The sequence below is a fragment of the Haematobia irritans genome, chromosome 2 (genome assembly GCF_050003625.1).
Source record: "Haematobia irritans isolate KBUSLIRL chromosome 2, ASM5000362v1, whole genome shotgun sequence".
NCBI classification, from domain to species: Eukaryota; Metazoa; Arthropoda; class Insecta; order Diptera; family Muscidae; genus Haematobia; species Haematobia irritans.
The window spans coordinates 45,777,914-45,792,603 of NC_134398.1; the positions used below are offsets into that span (position 1 = coordinate 45,777,914).

General features: G+C 32.7%; 1 protein-coding gene across 1 annotated transcript in view; it reads left to right on the plus strand.

The window, feature by feature from the left end:
* Positions 1–14,690, plus strand: part of Ance-3 (angiotensin-converting enzyme Ance-3) — a 438,035-nt gene that overhangs the window by 201,352 nt on the left and 221,993 nt on the right. The window lies entirely within an intron of this gene.

Consider the following 14,690-nt stretch of genomic DNA (forward strand, 5'->3'; position numbering starts at 1 on the left):
AATAAATTTTCTTGAATCAAAAATATTATAAAACTTTTTTAGTTAAAAATTTCTAAAAATAATCTAAATTTACCAAAATTAACAAAAATTGTTCTTCTTGGTGCACGGATGAAAAAGACTGTTTTTCATATGTTTGGCTATAAACATTATATGTTTGGAACACAAATTTTTAAACACAATATTTTTGAGTGCAAGCATATAATGTTCATAAACTAGCATAACATGTTTGGGACATATATGTTAATATGTTAGAACTTATTATGTTTGGGACATAAAATGTTTGTAAATATAATATGCTTGGATGCAAACATATATTAATTTAGAAATAGCCTATAAACATATATGTGTTTAGTAGCTTGGAGCGCTATTTAACAGGGAGCGATATTGAATTAAGTTGGTGGTTGTTGCTTGTTATTACAAAATTAACATTTTATTTTTCCTTGGGCAATTGATCAGCTACTTCTTTCATCCTTACAAACTGTGTGGTCCGCTGTTCGAATCCGCGTCCGGCAAAAGGTAAAATTAAAATAAAAAAAATCATACAATTGAATAATTTCTTCTACAATGTTTGTATTACAGAAAAAGGTGCTAAGAACTAAAAAAATCTAGTGGAAGTGAGAAAGATGTGGGGGAATATACAATTGGGCAGAAACAAAATTTTGAGCATTCAGGTCGAAAACCTATGTTGTTAGCACCTATATTACCTGTTTATTTTCATAATTCATTATGATTGTAAATATATAAATAAATAAATAAAATTTTGAGCACAATATTGTTTGGGAGAATTTTTTTTAAGCATATAATATTTTTGGGTGCAAAATGCTTCCAAACATATTATATGTTCACATAATAACATATTGTTTTTTGGAAGATAACATTATTGAATTTGGATGCAAAAATACAAAATTTTTGGAACTTAGACTACCCAAACATATATTGTTTAGACCAATATGCTTTCAAGCATATTATATATTGGATGAGATCAAACATATAAATGTTTAGGCAATACCCAAAAATATATATGCTTGAAGCAAAATATGTTTGGGAGTATATGTTACAGAAGCGATTTTTTGTGAGCGTGTGGGTTCACTGTAGGGTTTTTTTCCTGGGAAATTGCTATTTTTCGCTCCCGCTTTCCCGGGAATGAAGTGCGGGAATTCCCGGAAAATTTTCTTTACAATATTTTATGTATAATAGAGGGTTTTATATGGCAAATGACAGTTGAGCATACATAGTGCATACATTGTGGAGCATACATAGTGGTGGGTTCTAATCCAGAATCCAACGGCCTCCCAATTGTTAAAAAGATGATTGCACTTCCTAATTTATGATTGCCATATTTCTGTAAAACGACATTCCGATAGACTGAGTAAACCTTTAAACACATTTTACCTTACATTTTACCTTATGTAACCCACGTTGGCAATTGCATAATTTGAAAATTTCAAAATTATTGCAAGGATGTTTTTTTTTATGAAATAAGAAAATTCCAACCTTTTTTAAGATAGTTACTTTAATGTCAAATTTTTACCTTATACACATTAGTGATCTTCCGATAACTATACCGAAAGAGATTTATGGCTGATGTAAGAGAACAACATAATATATATTGTTATTTGTCCAGAGAGCGCCTTATAACCGTAGCTTTAGGCGATTTCTAATTCATTCAAATGTCTAAATGTATTCCACATCAAAGCAAGTTTCCCTTTGACCGGGAAATTCGAAAAAAAAAAATTTCCGCTTTCCCGGGAATGCAAAAAGTCCGGGAAAAAAGAAAACCCTAGTTCAGTGCGTATATATAATTTTCAATAGTGACGCAATAACTCCAGAACGCACGAATCGATTTCCACGATTTTGCATTCGTTGGAAAGGTCTCGGGCTCTGTGAGATTCAAGAAAAAGAAAACTCAAGAAAAGTTTCAATGGAAATGCGGGAAAATATTTTTTTTTACATACAGCGCACGTTACAAAAATTTATAATTTGAATTCAACGCAGTTGCTTTTGTTATACAATAATTTTATTTTTTCACATAAAAAATGTTCGGAGATCGTAGAGGGTAATCATGTGGTGAAAATGGGATACCTCGTTTTTTGATATCTTGCGGGGGAGGGGGACATCCCCCTGGCCCGACTTTTTCAAAATTGGGCCAAAGTTCTCCAATTTGGGTGAAAATTCCAAGGAAGGTTAGGGGTGATGTAAAGTACAGTAAAAAAAAACAAAAATTATCTGAATTACTTGAGATTTACAGAGAACACGCCGTGAGATTATGAATTTATTATGGGATACCTGATTTTTATACCCTCCACCATAGGATGTAACACATCGAAATATTGCTCTAAGACCCCATAAAGTATATATATTCTGGGTCGTGGTGAAATTCTGAGTCGATCTAAGCATGTCCGTCCGTCCCTGATGTAGGTCGGATGGTATTGCAAATGGGCAATATCGGACCACTTTTACGTATAGTCCCCATATAAACCGACGATGAGATTTGGCTTGCGGAGCCTCTTGGAGGAGCAAAATTCATCCGATCCGGTTGAAATTTGGTACATGGTGTTAGTATATGGTTTCTCACAACCATGCACAAATTGCTCCACATCGGTCCATAACTGTATATAGCCCCCATATAAACCGATCCCCAGATTTGGCTTGCGGAGCCTCTAAGAGAAGCAAATTTTATCCGATCCGGCTGAAATTTGGTACATGGTGTTAGGTTAGGTTATGTGGCAGCCCAATGTATCAGGCTCACTTAGACTATTCAGTCCATTGTGATACCACATTGGTGAACTTTTCTCTTATCACTGAGTGCTGCCCGATTCCATGTTAAGCTCAATGACAAGGGACATCCTTTTTATAGCCGAGTCCGAACGGCGTTCCACATTGCAGTGAAACCACTTAGAGAAGCTTTTAAACCCTCAGAAATGTCACCAGCATTACTGAGGTGGGATAATCCACCGCTGAAAAACTTTTTGGTGTTCGGTCGAAGCAGGAATCAAACCCACGACATTGTGTTTGTAAGGCAGGCATGCTAACCATTGCACCACGGTGCCTCCCTACATGGTGTTAGTATATAGTCTTTAACAACCATGCAAAAATTGGTCCACATCGGTTCATAATTATATATAGCCCCCATATAAACCGATCCCCAGATTTGGCTTGCGGAGCCTCTAAGAGAAGCAAATTTCATCCGATCCGGTTGAAATTTGGTACATGGTATATGGTATATGGTCTCTAACAAATATGACAGAATTGGTCCCTTATATCAACTGATCCCTAGATTTGACCTCCAGAACCTCTTGGAGGACCTAAATTCCTCCGATCTGGTTGAAACTTAGTACGTGGTGTTAGTATATGGTCTCTAAAAACCATGCAAAAATTTGTCCATATCTGTTCATAATTATATATAGCCCCCATATTAACAGATCCCCAGATTTGACCTCTGGAGCCTCTTGAAGAAGCAAAATTCATCCGATCCGGTTGAAATTTGGTAGATTTCGCTAGTGTATGGCCGATAACAACCATGCCAAAATTGGTCCGTATCGACCTATATTATATATAGCTCCCAAATAAACCGATCCCCAATTTTATTGCCATAGAAAATTTTGTGAAAATTTTATGTTTCTCTAGAAAATTTTGTCAAAATTTTATTTCTATAAAAAATGTTGTCAACATTTAATGTCTTTAGGAAATTTTGTCAAAATATAATGTCTATACAAAATTTTGTCACAAATTTATTTCCATTCTTTTTGTTTTGTTATTGTTGGTTTTGTTCTTTAAGCATTGTTGTTGTGTTTTTTTTTATATAATTTTTATACCCTGCTCCACACTGTGGAACAGGGTATTATAAGTTAGTGCATATGTTTGCAACACCCAGAAGGAGACGAGATAGACACATGGTGTCTTTGGCAAAAATGCTCAGGGTGGGTTCCTGAGTCGATATAGCGATGTCCGTCTGTCCGTCTGTCCGTGAACACATTTTTGTAATCAAAGTCTAGGTCGCAGTTTTACTGCAATCGACTTCAAATTTGGCACAAGTATGTGTTTTGGCTCAGAATAGATCCCTATTGATTTTGGAAGAAATCGGTTCAGATTTAGATATAGCTCCCATATATATATTTCGCCCGATATGGACTTATATGGCCCCAGAAGCCAGATTTTTACCCTAATTTACTTAAAATTTTGCACAAGAAGAACAATTAGTACTATAGTCAAGTGTGCTAAATTTTATTGAAATCGGTTCAGATTTAGATATAGCTCCCATATATATCTTTCGCCCGATATGGACTAATATGGTCCTAAAAGCTAAAGTTTTTACCCAATTTGGTTGAAATTTTGCACAGGGAGTAGATTTAGCATTCTAGCTATGCGTGCCAAATTTCATTGAAATCGGTTCAGATTTATATATAGCTCCCATATATAGCTTTCGCCCGATTTACACTCATATGACCACAGAGGCCAATTTTTTGCTCCGATTTAGTTGAAATTTTGCACAAGGAGTAGATTTAGCATTGTAGCTATGTGTGCCAAATTTGGTTGAAATCGGTTCAGATTTAGATATAGCTTCCATATATATCTTTCGCCCGATATGCACTTATATGGACCCAGAAGACAGAGTTTTATCCCGATTAGCTTGAAATTTTGCACAAGGAGCACAATTGGTAGTATAGTCATGTGTGCCAAATTTTATTGAAATCGGTTCAGATTTAGATATAGCTTCCATATATATTTTTCGCCCGATATGGACTTATATGGCCCAGAAGCCTGAGTTTTGGCCCAATTTGGTTGAAATTTTGCACAGGGAGTAGATTTAGCATTCTAGATATGCGTGCCAAATTTGGTTGAAATCGGTTAAGATTTAGATATAGTTCCCATATATATGTTTTTCTGATTTCGACAAAAATGGTCAAAATACCAACATTTTCCTTGTAAAATCGCCACTGCTTAGTCGAAAAGTTGTAAGACTCACTCTAATTTTCCTAAACTTGTAATACATATATATCGAGCGATAAATCATAAATAAACTTTTGCGAAGTTTCCTTAAAATTGCTTCAGATTTAAATGTTTCCCATATTTTTTTTACTAAAATTGTGTTCCACCCTAGTGCATTAGCCAACATAAATTTTGAGTCTATAGATTTTGTAAAAGTCTATCAAATTCTGTCCAAATCAAGTGATATTTAAATGTATGTATTTGGGGCGAACCTTTATATAGCACCCAACACATTTGACGGATGTGATATGGTATCGAAAATTTAGATCTACAAAGTGGTGCAGGGTATAATATAGTCGGCACCGCCCGACTTTAGACTTTCTTACTTGTTTTTTATATAATTGGTTGATAGTTTTGCTGCAAGTAGAGGATGCTGATGAGGAATGTGGTAATTCCGAAACGTGCGTCCATCCAACCATCTTGCAGTCTATAGGGCTTTGCCCAAATAAATTTGACAAAAAATATTTTCCCCTGTTGGTTAAGCTACACTTTTAGTGTAGTAAATGTATGGTTTTAAGCTGCAATAAAAACAACAACAATACAAATTTATTTCTATAGAAAATTTTGTCAAAATTTTATTTCTGTAGAAAATTTTGTCAGAATTTTATTTCTGTAGGAAATTTTGTCAAAATTTTTGTTTCTATAGAAAATTTATGAAGCATTTCATAGTTGGAGAGGAATATTTTGAAATATCTTCTAAAATATTAAAAATTCTACCAATCTACCAAACTCTCAAAAATCTGCCATTTTTGATAGACTCGTGTTCATAATTGTGTGTAGCCCCACAAAAAAGAAACTCCCATATTTCAACTCTGGCTCTATAATTACAGCACAAAAATTCATATCGATTCGTAATTAGTTCTTCCCTATATATCGGCTAAGAACTGACTGTGTACGAATTTAATCGACCTTTCTTTGGTCAACTATATATCCCGGATGGACTAACTTACAATTTAGAAAATTCATATCGGTTCGTAATTAGTTCTTCCCTATATATCGGCTAAGAACTGAATGTGTACGAATTTAATCGACCTTTCTTTGGTCAACTATATATCACGGATGGACTAACTTACAATTTAGAAGATGATGTTGAGAAGTTTTAAGATTGCTTGCCATCGGCCGCAACCCAAGTAATTTAATTGTGGATGACCGTCTTTAGTAGAAGTTTCTACGCAATCCATGGTGGAGGGTACACAAGATTCGGCGTGGCCGAACTTACGGCCGTATATACTTGTTTAATATTTGGACGGGAAGGGAGACCTTCCCCTTGCCCAACGTTTTGAAAATTGGAACAAAATTATCCGATTTGCTTTAAAACTTTAGGGAAGGTTGAAGGGTCTATGCAAAGAACAGTTACTTTATTTTTCGATATTTGGTCGAGGAGGGGGCCTCCCCTTTGTCCCCTGTTTTTAAAGTACAGTGAAAAAACTAAAATTTGTCGACTTACTGAAGTTTTATGAAAAACCTTGGGGGAGATTTTAAAATTTATATGAGGTATATGATTTTTTAATATTTGGTCGGGGAAAAATAAAAGGGCACAGGGAGACCTCAATTCTATTCAAGTACACGGACGAAAAATACTGTTTTTCATATGTTTGGGTATAAAAATTATATGTTTGGAACTCAAATTTTTTAACACAGTTTGATAGAATATAATGTTCATAAACTAGCATAACATGTTTGGAACATATATGTTAATATGTTAGAACATATTGTGTTTGGGACATAAAATGTTTGTAAATATAATATGCTTGGATGCAAACAAGGAAAATTTCATTAAAATATTTTTCTACCAGTGTATGTCTAAGGTAAAACATAATATATTTGAACTATATTTTGTTTGGACCAATTCTGAAAACATGAAGTTGACAGGCAACGTAGAGGGTGCTTCATTTTCCGGTATGTGTTTGGGAAAGGCATGTTCTCCGCGTCCAACACTTTAACAAATGTTAATATGATAAATTTTTAAGTACTTTTACTTTTTCCGATTTACTGGACAGTATGTTGAGGAGAAGTATACCTTCCCTTGACGAAAAAGCAAATAGTCCAATTTTTTGGAAATGTACGGGACACATGTGTGGAAACCATGAAGTGATTAATCAGTACTTCAGTTTTTGTGCCAGACTTCCCCTGACTCTACCCTTTAAAAGAGTTCAAATCTTTTCGAATTCGTTTTCAGATCGTAGGATATAGTTCACGAAGTTAACGAAAATATGCTACGCGAGACGCAGCGAAGCGGACGCTAGTTAATAATAATTATTTTAGTCTCATGATTCTTGATTTTAAATCTGATGACAAAAGCAACAACTGTATGCAACATAACATATATTTCATTGTAGACAGTACAAGTACAAATAATCTTGAAATATTCATTACTCATGGCATATCTTAAGGCGGTGGTTTCTGTTAGGATTGGCCAAAGACAATTGAGAAGAAGATGCAGTCTTGTCATAGCAAAACTGAAGCTCCTGAGGACTCTGCCAACAAAATATCATAAAGTTTGCGTCGACGTGTTTCTTAAATGTACTGCCGTTTGCGTCGGAAAATATCATAACATTTGTGTTTTTCATAAATTTCTGAATAAAATCCCACAAAAGCAATACCAAAACGATTGTAGAAAATTAAAATAAAACGTATGTGTATATTAAAGCGAATATTCATTATGGTTTTATGTGAATATTGCCGTTTAAATTTATTCCTGGGCAGAGCTGCTTTGAAAAAAATTGACAAATAAAACAATTTTTTTCTCATAGCCCTCTATACCTTGACATTTGTTTTCTCTTTATAGCACAATGCTTAATCTTGTTATACTCAATTATCTTTGATTGGCAATTAATATAGCCCTACCACACCTGTTAAACAATTTATTTTGTGATATTGAGTAACCTATGGTCATTAAACGATGTGAACTAAATTTTCTGTGATTACTAAAGGATGGATTCAGGAACCATGCACCGAATTTCATATGAACTTGTCAAGAATTAAAGTTTGGTCGCTTTATGTAATTGCAAACCGATATAGATACTCCTACAATACGTTCAAGTAGTCAAATCTATAGATTTATAGGTTTATATGTTATATGGCCTATATCTAATTATGAAACAATATGGACCAAGTTTGTTTGATGTTTATGGATGGTAGATATTGGTTGAAAGTATCGAATTTTAAGCAAAATAAAAGCTCAGAAAGTGACATACATACAAAAAAATTTCATCTTAATTGAGTTCTAAAAAATATTAAATTAAAACTATTATTGATTCAAAAAAATTTTTAATTGAAACCAAAAGCAATCACAAACATTAATTTTTTTTGGATCAATTAATTTTTAATTGACTTTCTATAAATTTTTTTATTGATACTGTCATTTCTGCGATTCAAGACATTTCAATTAAAAAATTAATTGGATCAAATTATTTCATGATTGAATCAGACTTTTTTTGTGTATATGTACCCACCCAGCAAAAAAAGCGTCTCCACAAAAGTATTGAAAATGTTCTTTTTGGATCCAAATTGACGCAGAAGCGATGAATTTAACATGGGCTTGTCATAGGACGGATGTCCGCCATTTCAACAGCCGCTGCACTGAATTGGCATCACTTCTTCAGGTGTGAGGTGAATTCAGTGTTTTGGATGTGAATTAAGAATTTTTGTGATATTTTGGCAAGTGAATAATTTTTAAATTTTTTTTATGATTTTTAATGCATTATAACTCTAACGCCTGTCTGGAACGTTTGTCATCAAATATTTTCAATAATTCGCAATTTTTCTAGAAATTTAAATAATTTTTTTGCTAAATTTAAATAATTTGTACCATTTTAATATGTTTTTAACCTATTTGAAACAAAAAAAGTTCCCATTAAAAATATGAAAAGCGGGTTATACAAAATTGACTCAAATGAACTTCCTGTGCAGTAAAATAAACTACATCTTTGGGAGGGCATTTTTGGAAGTTCTTTTAAAGTTGTGCCTTGAGAAGAATTTCCAAAAATTTTTGCTGGGCAGTAAAAAAAACCTTTCATGATAGTGGCTTGGATTTCTAAATTGTCATCTGAAAGTAGAATAAATGTGGAGGCCATGTACTACCTAGTAAAAAAAGTGTCGCCAAAAAAGTAGTGAAATGTTCTTTTTGGATTCGGAAGTGGTGCAAAATTGGTGCAGAAGCGATGAATGTAACATGGACTTGTCATAGGACGGATGTCCACCATTTCAACAGCCGTTGCACTGAATATGCATCACTTCTTTAGATGTCATGAAATATATTTCGAACTATACAATCCAAAAGTTATAGAATAAGAATATAGTAAATGGTTCAATATAATAAATAAATATTTTATGCAATACCATCATTCATCGTCGTACATATTTATTTTTGTGAGCTACAATTGATAAGCATCTTTTATAAGCAATCTTTGACAAATTTTTTCTTGCCATTTTACTGTGCGTTAATTTTTATTATTCCCACCGGATTAACAAATTGGTGGATCTAATTAGATATGATTAGATCTCCAAATTGGCCACGTTGGATCTAACCACATATGAAGAGATATAATTTATACAACTAGATATATCCCATATATAACAAGATCTAACATGAAATCTATCTACATATAGGGCTATATATAATTATTATTAGGCCAATATTGAGATCTCATCTGATGGCAATTCGATTTAATCATATCTTACAAATATTCGGATCTGCTCAGATGTAATTAGATCTCCCAATTTTTACTTGGGTAGTCTGTATTGTGGAAAAAAACTCATTTACTATAAGTTTGGACTTCATCAATTGTTTGTTAATGCTTGCTTTTTTTATTTCCCATATACATTTCCTACTGTTTGTAATTCAGTCGCCACCAATGTGTCTTCTTCTTCGGTCAAATCGAGTTTTTCGGTCTTAATGCACAATAAGTAGAAGCATACCTTAAGGCTTATTTGAAAAACATTTTATGATTCTTCATTGTATTGCCAACCACATTTTACCCACATTTGAGTGGCATGTCTAAAAGAGAACAAACTTGAAGGTAGACTGCCAAGTTTTAAACGTTTTCAAGACTGATAACCACGGTTGTCCATCGAGCCACAACTAATATACTATAATTTGGTGAAAATTTTACCTAAAACTACCAAACAAAAAATCTCAAAATTTTATTTCTGTAGAAAATGTTGTCAATAATTTATGTCTATAGAAAATTTGGTCAAAATTTTATTTCTATAGAAATTTTTGTCAAAATTTTATTTCTATAGAAAATTTTGTTAAAATTTTATTTCTGTAGAAAATTTAGTCAAAATTTTATTTCTATAGAAAATGTTGTCAAAATTTTATTTCTGTAGAAAATTTTTGAAGTACTTCTTACGTGGAGAGGAATATTTTGTAAAATGTACCAAAACACCAATTTACCAAACAATACAAAATCTAAAATTTTTGGTAGAATTCTACCAACTGTGGCAACCGTGCTGATGCTTGATTAAGTTGAACACTTTGGTACTTCTTTGGTGCTTTTTGAGTATATAACGTGAAAAGTAAAATTTAATGAGATCAATTATTTTCTTGTTTGAATCATAAAGCAAATGTTATTAGCCCACAAATTTAATATTAGAATTTCAAGTTAAGAAAATTTAATATTTTGAAGAAACAAAAAAATGAGTCAAAAATTGTTCAAATGTCTTTAGCGCTATATGAAGTTTAAGACAGACACAATTTAAGAAATGTAACTCACCCATTTTATTAAATTGTAAACTATTTTCTAATTTAGTAAAATTATGCACTTCATTTTTATCTCACGTCATTAAAGTAAACAAAAAACAAGTAAGGAAAGTCTAAAGTCGGGCGGGGCCGACTATATTATACCCTGCACCACTTTGTAGATCTAAATTTTCGATACCATATCACATCCGTCAAATGTGTTGGGGGCTATATATAAAGGTTTGTCCCAAATACATACATTTAAATATCACTCGATCTGGACAGAATTTGATAGACTTCTACAAAATCTATAGACTCAAAATTTAAGTCGGCTAATGCACTAGGGTGGAACACAATATTAGTAAAAAATAAGTAAGGAAAGTCTAAAGTCGGGCGGGGCCGACTATATTATACCCTGCACCACTTTGTAGATCTAAATTTTCGATACCATATCATATCCGCCAAATGTGTTGGGGGCTATATATAAAGGTTTGTCCCAAATACGTACATTTAAATATCACTCGATCTGGAAGCATTTGATAGACTTCTACAAAATCTATAGACTCAAAATTTAAGTCGGCTAATGCACAAGGGTGGAACACAATGTTAGTAAAAAAATATGGGAACCGTTTAAATCTGAAGCAATTTTAAGGAAACTTCGAAAAAGTTTATTTATGATTTATCGCTCGATATATATGTATTAGAAGTTTAGGAAAATTAGAGTCATTTTTACAACTTTTCGACTAAGCAGTGGCGATTTTACAAGGAAAATGTTGGTATTTTGACCATTTTTGTCGAAATCAGAAAAACATATATATGGGAGCTATATCTAAATCTGAACCGATTTCAACCAAATTTGGCACGCATAGCAAAAATGGTAATTCTACTCCCTGTGCAAAATTTCAACTAAATCGGAGTTAAAAATTGGACTCTGTGGTCATATGAGTGTAAATCGGGCGAAAGCTATATATGGGAGATATATCTAAATCTGAACCGATTTCAACCAAATTTGGCACGCATAGTTACAATGCTAATTCTACTCTCTATGCAAAATTTCAACTAAATCGGAGCAAAAAATTGGCCTCTGTGGTCATATGAGTGTAAATCGGCCGGAAGCTATGTATTGGAGCTATATCTAAATCTGAACCGATTTTAACCAAATTTGGCACGAATAGCTACAATGCTAATTCTACTCCCTGTGCAAAATTTCAACTAAATCGGAGCAAAAAATTGGCCTTTGTGGTCATATGAGTGTAAATCGGGCGGAAGCTATATATGGGAGCTATATCTAAATCTGAACCGATTTCTACCAAATTTGGCACGCATAGCTACAAAGCTAATTCTACTCCCTGTGCAAAATATCAACCAAATTGGGGTAAAACTCTGGCTTCTGGGACCGTATTAGTCCATATCGGGCGAAAGATATATATGGGAGCTATATCTAAATCTGAACCGTTTTCAATAAAATTTGGCACACTTGACTATAGTACTAATTGTTCTTCTTGTGCAAAATTTTAAGCAAATTAGGGTAAAACTCTGGCTTCTGGGGCCATATAAGTTCATATCGGGCGAAATATATATATATGGGAGCTATGTCTAAATCTGAACCGATTTCTTGCAAAATCAATAGGGATCTATTCTGAGCCAAAACACATACTTGTGCCAAATTTGAAGTCGATTGGACTAAAACTGCGACCTAGACTTTGATTACAAAAATGTGTTCACGGACAGACGGACAGACGGACATGGCTATACCGACTCAGGAGCCCATCCTGAGCATTTTTGCCAAAGACACCATGTGTCTCTCTCGTCTCCTTCTGGGTGTTGCAAACATATGCACTAACTTATAATACCCTGTTCCACAGTGTGGAGCAGGGTATAAAAATATGTGAAACATTTAAATCTGGAGCAATTTTAAGGAAACTTCGCAAAAGTTTATTTATGATTTATCGCTCGATATATATGTATTAGAAGTTTAGGAAAATTAGAGTCATCTTTACAACTTTTCGACTAAGCAGTGGCGATTTTACAAGGAAAATGTTGGAATTTTGACCATTTTTTCGAAATCAGAAAAACATATATACGGGAGCTGTATCAAAATCTGAACCGATTTCAACCAAATTTGGCACACTTGACTATACGACTAAGTGTTATGTTTGTAGAAAATTTCAAGCAAATCGGTATAAAATTCTGGCTGCTGGGTCCATATTAGTGCATATCGGGCGAAAGATATATATGGGAGCTATATCTAAATCTGAACCGATTTCTTCCAAAATCAATAGGGTTCTATTCTGACCCAAATTAGGAACATGTGCCAAATTTGAAGGTGATTGCACTTAAATTGCGACCTAGACTTTGATCACAAAAATGTGTTCACAGACAGACAGACGGACGGACAGACGGACGGACAGACGGACATGGTTATATCGACTCAGGGGCCCACCCTGAGCATTATTGCCAAAGACACCATGTGTCTATCTCGTCTCCTTCTGGGTGTTACAAACATATGCACTAACTTATAGTACCCTGTTCCACAGTGTGGCGCAGGGTATAAAAAAAGGCCGATTAAATACGTATATAATTAAGTTTACAAAATTTTCTATAGAAATAAAATTTTGACAAAATTTTCTATAGAAATAAAATTTTGTCAAAATTTTCTATTTGACAAAATTTTCCTCCTCCAAGGGCTCCGGAGGTCAAATCTGGGGATCGCTTTAATTGGGGGTTATATATAATTAAGACCGGTATGGACCAATTTTTGCATGCTTGTTAGAGACCATATACTTACACCAAATCTCAAGCGGATGGGGTGAATTTTGCTCTTCCAAGGGGCTCCGGATGTCAAATCTGGGGATCGGTTTATATGGGGGCAACATATATTTATGGACCGATATGGACCAATTCCTGTATGGTTGTTAGAGACCATATACTAACACCACGTACCAAATATATATACTTTATGGGGTCTTAGAGCAATATTTCGTTGTGTTACTAACAGAATGACAAAGTTAATAGAGCTCCCATCCTATGGTGGAGGGTATAATAATTAAAATGAGAAAACTATTCTCACACTTGCCAAGATTTAACTAAAACCACCTAATTTTCATGAACTAAAATAAAATTAAATCGCATATAAAAAATGTTGTTTAAATTTCAAGAATATATATATATATATATATATATATATATATATATATATATATATATATATATATATATATATATATATATATATATATATATATATATATATATATATATATATATATATATATATATATATATATATATATATATATATATATATATATATATATATATATATATATATATATATATATATATATATATATATATATATATATATATATATATATATATATATATATATATATATATATATATATATATATATATATATATATATATATATATATATATATATATATATATATATATATATATATATATATATATATATATATATATATATATATATATATATATATATATATATATATATATATATATATATATATATATATATATATATATATATATATATATATATATATAAAATTTGCCACATCTCGTTATTGATCAAAAATAACCTTTGGTTTTAATTGTTATTATTTATATAATAAAAAATGATGATTCCATGCCCTCAAGAAATAAAATCGGGAGATCAGTCTATTTGGGGGACTATACCAAAAACTAGACTGATAAATGCCAAATTTGGCATGGAGGTATGGCCAATTTAATCCAATCAAATCTTTTCATATGAATAACTAACAATTTTCATTAAGACAATGAACTTTTTCATTAATGGTATAAAGTGTTTATGGGCATTTCATTATATTTATTTCGGTGGCTTAATTTTAATGAAAAATTCGTTAATATTACAAAACTACCAGTGTAAAAGTACAATGTACATTAAGGTCCCATTATGTACAGATATCAAATAAATTGGTCATAGATAGCCCTTCCGTGCCTTCACGAATTCATATCGTGAGATGGG